The following is a 9,363-nucleotide window of genomic DNA, read 5'->3' on the forward strand; positions in this document are numbered from 1 at the left end:
GTTTGCAGCCAAAGCTTCCACTGAGAAACAGAAACCTTTCCAACACTAACTTCGAACGATTGCATTAAGGGACGCTCTCTAAATTGCCACATCTGATACAAGCGTGAGCCCGAAGCCTCAGCAACAACTGAAACCACTGAACGTCATGATCTGATGGTACAGGAGCCTGGGAGTTTCTGCTCGCTAATCGCCAGAAATAATTCTAATGCACAGCACAGAAGGAAGCCATTTGGCCCATCGTATATGTCTGTGCTGGTTCGAGGAAAGAGGAGTTAAATTGGATTACCTCGCACACAACTCTGCAATTTCTTTCTCTACCTCAGAATAACTGATTCCAATTATTTTATGATTATTCAGTGCTTATATTTTTACCTCTTTCGTGGAACTTGGGCCAGCACTTGATGCCCATTGCTAAGGGTCATTTTACAGGACATGTTGATTTATTCATTCACGGTCAGTTGAGAGTCAACCACGTTGCTGTGGGTCTGAAGTCACATTTCGTCAGTCCAAGTAAGGACAGGCAGGAGGCTGGAAGAACACAGCGAGCCAGGCAGCAACAGGGGGTGGAGAAGTCGACGTTTCGGGTGTAACTCTTCTTCCAAGTAAGGACGGCAGATTTCCTTCTCAAAAGGATTAGTGAACCAGATGGGTTTTTCCCCAACAATTGATTTATGGTCATCATTAGACTCCTACTTCCACCATCTGCTGCAGTGGGATTTGAACCTGCATCCTCAGGATTAATAGGTCTAGCAATAATACCAACGGGTCATTGTTTTCTCTCAAGTGAAGAGTCACTCACCTTGTTGTGGAGTTATGAGCAGGCCAGATAGAGACAGCAACTTTCCCTCCCTAAATAATTTAGGGCCTAATTTACAACAATGACTGGGACCATTTAACCAATCCAGATTTATTTATTGAAGTTAGCTGCAGCAGCATGAGTCCACGATTTGTGCTGAACATCACTTTGACTTTACGTCATTGTGTGCTCCTGCAGGAACAATATATAAAGGTCTTACGACATGGATGAGTCGAAACCTCCTTCAGCTCACCACAAGCAAAACCAAAATGATCCTCTTTGGAAATACTCGTGTGGTTTCCCACAAACACTCACTTGGAATATCCTGCTTGGTTTTAGAAGTTAAATTTCCCTGCAGATGAGGAAGCTGAGTGGTGGACCAATGGGAGTTTAAAACAACAAAAGGATAAGGAATAACTCCAGGCGCTGAAATCAGAACAGGGTGAGACTTGAAGTGCAAACAAAGCAGCTAAAGTCAATTTAAAAGTTTCTCTCTCCCCATCCCCACAACCCTCCAAGCTGACTGGCTGTGGGGTACAAAGGCCAGTTTCAGCTACTCACGACCAGTCAGCAGTAGAGTTTACTGAAGATGGAGGGAGAGATATAGAGCTGCTAGTGAGAGCAAAGGGACAGTGTGACATCTTGTCCAAGTTTGGTAGCTCTTCATTTCTTCGGTCCGATTCAACGTCCTTTCTCCATACCCTTTAATCTCTTTGCTTCCTATATATATTTGTCTGCCTTTTAATGATCCCAGCTGGTTCTATATCTGGACTCCAAATACAGTGCCTTCACATTCCTGTGGTGTTACAGGTGGAGAAGGGTGAAGAAAATGTTTACAGTCACTTCTAACTGTTTTTCTCTTGGATTTAACTGTCCCCCTCCTCCCACAGGTTCTGATTTTACCTCCTGGACTTGTTCCTCATCTATTAACTTTATTTTAAATTCTCATCGAATTCACCCCTCATCTCCAAGAACATAGCCCACACTCACTAAATCCCAGGTATTTGGTGAATTGTTGCTGCACTTAGAACTCAAAGTTTGAAAATAATACTCCAGTTGAGTGTTTGATCAGCACTATGCAAAACCACTGCAGTGTTTCCAAAGAGGATGGGGTTTGGTTTTGCTGATGTTGAGCAGAAGGAATGTTTTTGCCTCATCGATACTGCAGAGGCTTGGCTCATGCAACAAAACTCTCAGGCGCTGTTCCTGTTTGACTTTATAATTCTGCTGTATCGTATTTTATTACAAACTCTTTTACCCTCCCTTTAGGAAATAGCAGGCTAATGACCATCCTGTTGAAGTGCATGTTGAACAGCCACCCAGCAGTTCCTGGAGTAGGGTTTAAACTTAGATTCTGGCTGAGAGGCAGGGGTGCTACAAGACCTCAAAGGTGAGTAGACAGCAGAAATAGAAATAAATGACTCTAACTTGATAGCTGTTACAGAGATGGGGTTTTGGGTGACCAGGGCTGGGAACGCAATATTTGACAGTCTGAAAGAATAGGCAAAAAGGGAAAAAAAGAGCCTTGCTAATAAAGGTGTCAGTGCGGCAGTTGGTAGTGACATTGGTACTACAGGTTGTGATGTGGAATCATTGAGGGTAGAAATAAGGAACAGCATGGGAGAGAATTCATGCCTGGGAGTCATCTTTAGGCCTCTGAACAGCTGTCTCACTCTTGGACAAAGTATAAATCAGGAAGTAATGGAGATGTATAAGAAGGATACTACAATTGTCATGGGTGATTTTAATCTTCATATTGACTGGACAAATCAGATGAGCAAAGGTAACACTGGAAAACAAATTTGTAGAATTATAGAGATGTACAGCATGGAAACAGACCCTTTGATTCAACTCGTTCATGCTGACCAGATATCCTAACCTGATTGAGTCCCACCTGCTAGCACTTGGCTCATATCCCTCTAAACCCTTCCAATGCATATAACCATCCAGATGCCTTTTAAATGTTGTAATTGTACCAGCCTCCAAAACTTCCTCTGGCAGCTCATTCCATAGATGCACCACCCTCTGTGTGAAAGCGTTGCCCCTTAGGTCCCTTTTATATCTTTCCACTCTCACCCTAAACTTATGCCTTCTAGGTTTGGACTCCCCCACCCCAGGGAAAATAGCTTGTCTATTTACCCTATCCATGCCCCTCATGATTTTGTAAACCTCTGTATGGTCACCACTCAGCCTCTGATACTCCAGAAAAAACAGCCCCAGCCTATTCAACCTCTCCTTATAGCTCAAACCCTCCAACCGTGGCAACATCCTTGTAAATCTTTTCTGAACCCTTTCAAGTTTCACAACATCCTTCCAATAGAAAGGAGGCCAGAATTGCACACAATATTCCAAAAGTTGCCTAACCAACATCCTGTACAGCCACAACATGACCTCCCAACTCCTATACTCAATGCTGTGACGAATAAAGGAAAGCATAACAAACCCCGCCTTCACTATCCTATCTAACTGCGACTCCACTTTCAAGGAGCTATGAACCTGCACTCCAAGGTCTCTTTGATCAGCAACACTCCCTAGGACCTGCTCTGATGTGCCTTTCCAAAATGTAGCACCTGACATTTATCTGAATTAAACTCCATCTGCCACTCCTCAGCCCATTGGCCCATCTGATCAAGATTCTGTTGTACTTTGAGGTAACCTTCTTCGCTGTCCACTACACCTCCAAATTTTGGTATCATCTGTAAACTTACTAACTATACCACCTATGTTCACATCCAAATCATTTATTCAAATTATGAAAAGCAGTGGACCCAGCACCGATCCTTGTGGCACACCACTGCTCACAGGCCTCCAGTCTGAAAAACAACCCTCCACCACCACCACCCTTTGTCTTCTATCTTTGAGCCATTTCTGTATCCAAATGGCTAGCTCTCCCTGTATTCCATGAGATCTAACCTTGCTAACCAGTTTACCACAAGGAACCTTGTCAAACGCCTTACTGAAGTCCATAAAGATAACGTCCACCACTCTGCCCTCATTAGTCCTCTTCGCTACTTCTTCAAAAAACCCAATCAAGTTAGTGAGACATGATTTCCCATGCACAAAGCCTTGTTGACTATCCTTAATCAGTCCTTGCCTTTCCAAATATATGTAAATCCTGTCCCTCAGGATTCCCTCTAACAACTTGCCCACTGCCGATGTCAGGCTCAATGGTCTATAGTTCCCTTATGAGTAAACTTCTCCTTACCACCTTTATTAAACAGTGGCACCATGTTAGCCAACCTCCAGACTTACAGCACCTCACCATTGGCTATCGATGATATAAATATCTCAGTAAGGGGCCCAGCAATCACTTCCCTAGCTTCTCACAGAGTTCTAGGGTACACCTAATCAGTTCCTGGGGATTTATCCACATCTCTTTGTTTTAAGACATCCAGCACCACCTCCTCTGTAATATGGATATTTTTCAAGATGTCACCATCTATTTCCCCACATTCTATATCTTCCACGTCCTTCTCAACAGTCCATCAGGGATTTTCCTTTTGTTTGAGCAGTACGTAGTCTGGGAACAGATCTAGTGCATCCACATCAGATGAGTAAAAGATTTTTGCAGTTCAGGATCCTCTTGGGGTAGCAATCACAACATGGTAGAATTCCAAATCAGTGTGAGGGAGAGTAACGTGGGTCTCAAACTAGTGTCCTCAACATTACAGCAATTATAGAAGTTTGAAGAAAAGATTGTGTGAAGTGGGTTGGGAGAATAGGCTTAGGGGAAGGTCAGTAGATGGGAGTGGGAGACATTTTAAACAGATATTTCATAACTTAGCAACAATTTATTACGGTCAAAAAGGAGTACCAACTGTGGTTAACAAAGCCTGTCAAGGAGAATATCCAGTCAAAACTAAAACAGTGAAATGTAAAAACATACAGGAACAGCTTCTATATAGAAAAATAAAAGAGTAGCTAGGGTGAATGTTGGACCCTTGGAGGGTGTGCGACTGTGGAACTGATAATGGGGAACAGATAATTTAAACCAATATACTTCTGTCTTCATTTGGAGGACACTATAAATGTCCTAAAGATATCAGTAAGCAGGGTGCCAATGGGAAGAAAGATCTTGTAATGGTCTCTATTACAGGGACAAAGAATGTGACAAATTAATAGGATCAAAGACAAATACGTTGGCAGGACCTGATGGCCTGCATCCAAGGGTTTTAAATGAAGTGGTTGCAAAGATAGTGGAAGTATTGGTTGAAACGTTCCAGAACTCACTGGATTCTAAGGGTTCCGGTAGATTAGAAACCACTAATGCGACACCCCTGTTCAAGAAGGGAGGGAAACAGAAAACTATAGGCCAATTAGCCTACCATCGGTATTGGGAAAATGCGAGAGTCTGTTATTAAGGAAGAAAAAGCAGGACAATTACAAAAGTTTAATGTAATCGAACAGAATCTAACACCGGGGTATGAAATGGAAATCCTGTTTAGACAAATTTGTTAAGAGTTCTTTGAGAATACAACATGCAGAGTTGGTAAAGGGGAACTGGGAGCTGAAGTGTATTTTGGATTTCCCAAGGTATTCAATAAGGTGTGACTTAAAAGGTTACTGCTCAAGGTAGGGGTTCGTGATTTTGGGTAATTGATTAGCATGGATTGAAGATAAACACGCAGAAGATGGATAATTAGGATTAATAGGTTTTTATCAGGTTGGAAAGAACTAGTGGAATGTCACAAGGATTGGTCTTAGGACCTCAATTATTTATTATCTATGTGAAGACTCAGAGGACGGAGCAGAATGGCAAAATTTGCTGCTGATATAAAAGTAGGTGAGAGGGCATGTTGTGATGAGGACATAAGGAATTTGCAGAAGGATATAGAAATGCTAAGTGGATGGGCAGATGGAGTTTAATGTAGGAGAGTGAGTGCTATTGAATGAAAAGGCAGACTATTATTGAAATGGAGAGACTCTAAAACATACATCACAGAGGAATCTGGTATTCTAATGCACAAAACACAAAATGTTAGCAAGCAGGTGCAGCAAGTAATTAAGAAGGCAAATAGAATCTCTGCTTTTACTACAATAGATTTGGGTCTTAAAATAATTGGGAAGCCCTGATACAATTGTACGGTGTGTTACTGAGGCTGTACCTACAGTTGTGCTCCCCATATTTAAGAATGTATTGGCACTGGAGGCAATTCAAAGGAAATGCACAAGAGGTTTATAAAGTTATGAGGCCAAATAGGCAAGGTCTTTTCCCTGGGTGTCCCAGAACTAAAACGCAGAGGTTTAGGGTGGAGGGAAAAATTTAACAACGTTTTCAGCAGAGGTGGTGCATGTAAGGAATGAACTGCCAGAGGAAGTGGTAGAGGCTGGTACAATTACATTTAAAAGGCATCTGGATGAGTATATGAATAGGTTCAGAAGGATATAGTCCAAGTGCTGGCAAATGGGACTAGATTAGTTTAGCATGTCTGGTGGGCATGGACAATTTGGCCCAAAGGGTCTGTTTCTGTGCTGTACATCTCTTTCCGTCTAACGCTGAGGGGTTGGTTTATCAATAATGACTAAACAGATGAGGCTTTTATCCATTAGACTTTGGAAAAATGAGGGGTGGTCTTGTTCGAACATACAACATTCGGAGGGGCCTGAAAGGGCAGAAGTTGAAAGATATTTCCACTAGTGGGGGAATCTCAAATGAGAGGACATAGTTATAGAATAATGGGACACTCATTTAAAACTGAGATGTGAAGGAATTTCTCCTTCCAGAGGGTAGTGAATGTTTACCTCAGAGAGTCATGGCGGCTAATCATTGAGAGATCATTTAAAGAAAAGGTAGATAGATTTCTTAAAGTATTGGGGAATTGATGGAGATGATGAGCTGGCATGAAAGAGGAGTTGAGGCCTGGGGCAGATCAGCCATGATCTTGTTGAATAGTGGGGCAGGCTCAGAGGCTGAATGGTTGCATCTACTCTGATCTCTTATACGTCTTCATAGTGATGTACAATGGAAATGTTGCATTTCCTGCTTGCCCTTTGTTCTGGGTACACTTCTCCTTCCAGGTATAATATGGTATTCCAGCCAGACTCCCACATCTACCACTCCACAGGGCCAATTCCTCAGGAAGTATTCAGCCATCCTCCTGTCCTGGCCAGGTACAGTTCCTTAATTGTCAGTTATATATATTTTCTTTGCCAATTTAACATTCCACCCCTCTGCTCTGATAGGCCCTAATTTATGATCCCAGCAACATTCCTATCTTGTAAACTCCTGTTAATTCAACACCCAGTCTTTCCTGAAGTTGGAATCAAAGAATCTCTACAGTGTGGAAACAGGACGTTTGGCCCAATGAATTCATACTGATCCTCCAAACAGCATCCTACACAGACCCCCTCCCCCACCCAAACCCTGTAACCCTGGCCAATCCACCAGATACCTCTCCCTGGGGTGGGGGGGTCCAGAACCAGAGGGCATAGGTATAGGGTGAGGGGGAAAGATATAAAAGAGACCTAAGGGGCAACTTTCTCACGCAGAGGGTGGTATGTTTATAGAATGAGCTGTAAGACAAACTGGTAGAGTCTAGTACAATTGCAACACTTACAAGGCACCTGGATGGGTATATGAATAGGAAGGGTTTGAAGGGATATGGGCCAGGTGCTGGCAGGTGGGACTAGATTGGGTTGGGATATCTGGTCAGCATGGAGGAGTTGGACTGAAGGGTGTATTTCCATGCTGTACATCTCTATGACTCTATCTCAACGCAACAAATTCAAGATCCTCTTCCGTTTTAAAAATGGTTTTCAATCCTACTTCACCGAACTCAGCAATCCCTCTTACCTGAACATGGATTGTGGCTCTTTCTGGATTACTGTTGGCTCCCTCCTCCCATTGTTCACAACTACCCCCTCCAACAATTCCAAAAACACATGGTTTTTCAACACTTAATCTTTCTCTCCAATATTAAGTTTATCTTTCCTTTGCCATCTCATGATCAACATCCTACAGCTTCTCTTATCAAATGTTGGAGTGTTTTACATAAGTGTATGTTAAGGAGCGCATTTTCTACATGCTCTCTTGCTTTGTAGAATGCCATGATGTGGAGGAACTGGTGTTGGACTGGGGTGGACAAAGTTAAAAATCGACCACCTGAAGAAGGAGCGGCGTTCCGAAAACTAGTGCTTCCAAATAAACCTTTTGGACTATAATCTGGTGGTGTGTGATTTTTAACTTTGTAGAATGTGTCAGACCACTCAACAGGAAGGTATGGGTTCTGTAAAGGTCATGCAACTTCTGCTGTTTTTTTTAATTTCAAAAATATACTTTATTGATAAAATACTTTGATGGTCTGTACAGTTGGACATGACATACATATGTAAACATTCCATTTCCTTGCATACCAAAACAGAATAATCATTTCTATTCTGTACGATTACATTTTTAGCTGAGGCGTCAGCAGAGCCCAAATGACTGCGTGGGCCCCCTGTTCTTCGTTAGGCAGGCAGACATTACATAGTGGTCTTTCCCCACCGCGCCTTTGCGGCAGCTGCCCCAAGCTTCAGTGCGTCCCTCAACATGTAGTCCTGGACCTTGGAATGTGCCAGTCTGCAACACTCAGTCGGGGTCAACTCCTTCAGTTGGAAGATCAACAGGTTTCGGACCGCCCAGAGAGCGTCCTTCACCGAGTTGATGATCCTCCAGGCACAGTGGATGTTCGTCTCGGTGTGCGTCCTAGGGAACAGGCCGCAGAGCATGGAGTCCCACGTCACGATGCTGCTTGCGACGAACCTCGACAAACACCACTGCATTCCTCTCCAGACTTCTTCTGCATAGGCACATTTCAGAAGGAGGTGTGTGACAGTCTCGTCCACCCCGCAGCCACTTCAAGGGCAGTGTGCGGTACAGCTGAGAGTCCGGGTGTGCATAAAGGATCTCACAGGCAGAGCTCTTCTCACCACCAGCCAAGCCATGTCTTGGTGCTTGTTGGAAAGTTCTGGCGATGAGGCATTCTGTCAAATGGCTTTGACAGTCTGCTCAGGGAACCGCTCGATAGGATCCGCCCTCTCCTTTTCCCGAAGGGTCTCAAGGACACTACGTGCTGACTTCCTGATGGACTTGTGGTCAAAGGTGTTTTTCTTCATAAACTTCTCCACGAAGGACAGGTGATACGCAACGGTCCAACTACTCGGAGTGTTCCGCGGCAGCGAGGCCAGGCCCATCCTTCGCAACACCAGGGACAGGTAAAACCTCAGTACGTAGTGACATTTGGTGTTTGCGTACCGGGATCCCCACACAGCTTGATGCAGCCACACACAAAGGTGGCCATCAGGGTGAGGGTGGCATTTGGTGTATTTTTTCCCTTGTTGCCCAGATCTTTGTACAGCTCGTCTCTTCGGACCTGGTCCATCTTTGACCTCCATATAAACTGGAAGATGGCCCGAGTGACTGCAGTGGCACAGGTTCTGGGAATAGGCCAGACCTGTGCCACGTATAATAGCAATGACAGTGCCTCACACCTGATGACCAGGTTTTTTCCCACGATGGAAAGCGACCGTAGCTTCCATCTGCCCAGTTTCTGCCTCACTTTGCTGATACGCTCCTCCCAAGACTTGGC

This window comes from Chiloscyllium plagiosum, chromosome 8 (assembly GCF_004010195.1).
Source record: "Chiloscyllium plagiosum isolate BGI_BamShark_2017 chromosome 8, ASM401019v2, whole genome shotgun sequence".
Taxonomy (NCBI): Eukaryota; Metazoa; Chordata; class Chondrichthyes; order Orectolobiformes; family Hemiscylliidae; genus Chiloscyllium; species Chiloscyllium plagiosum.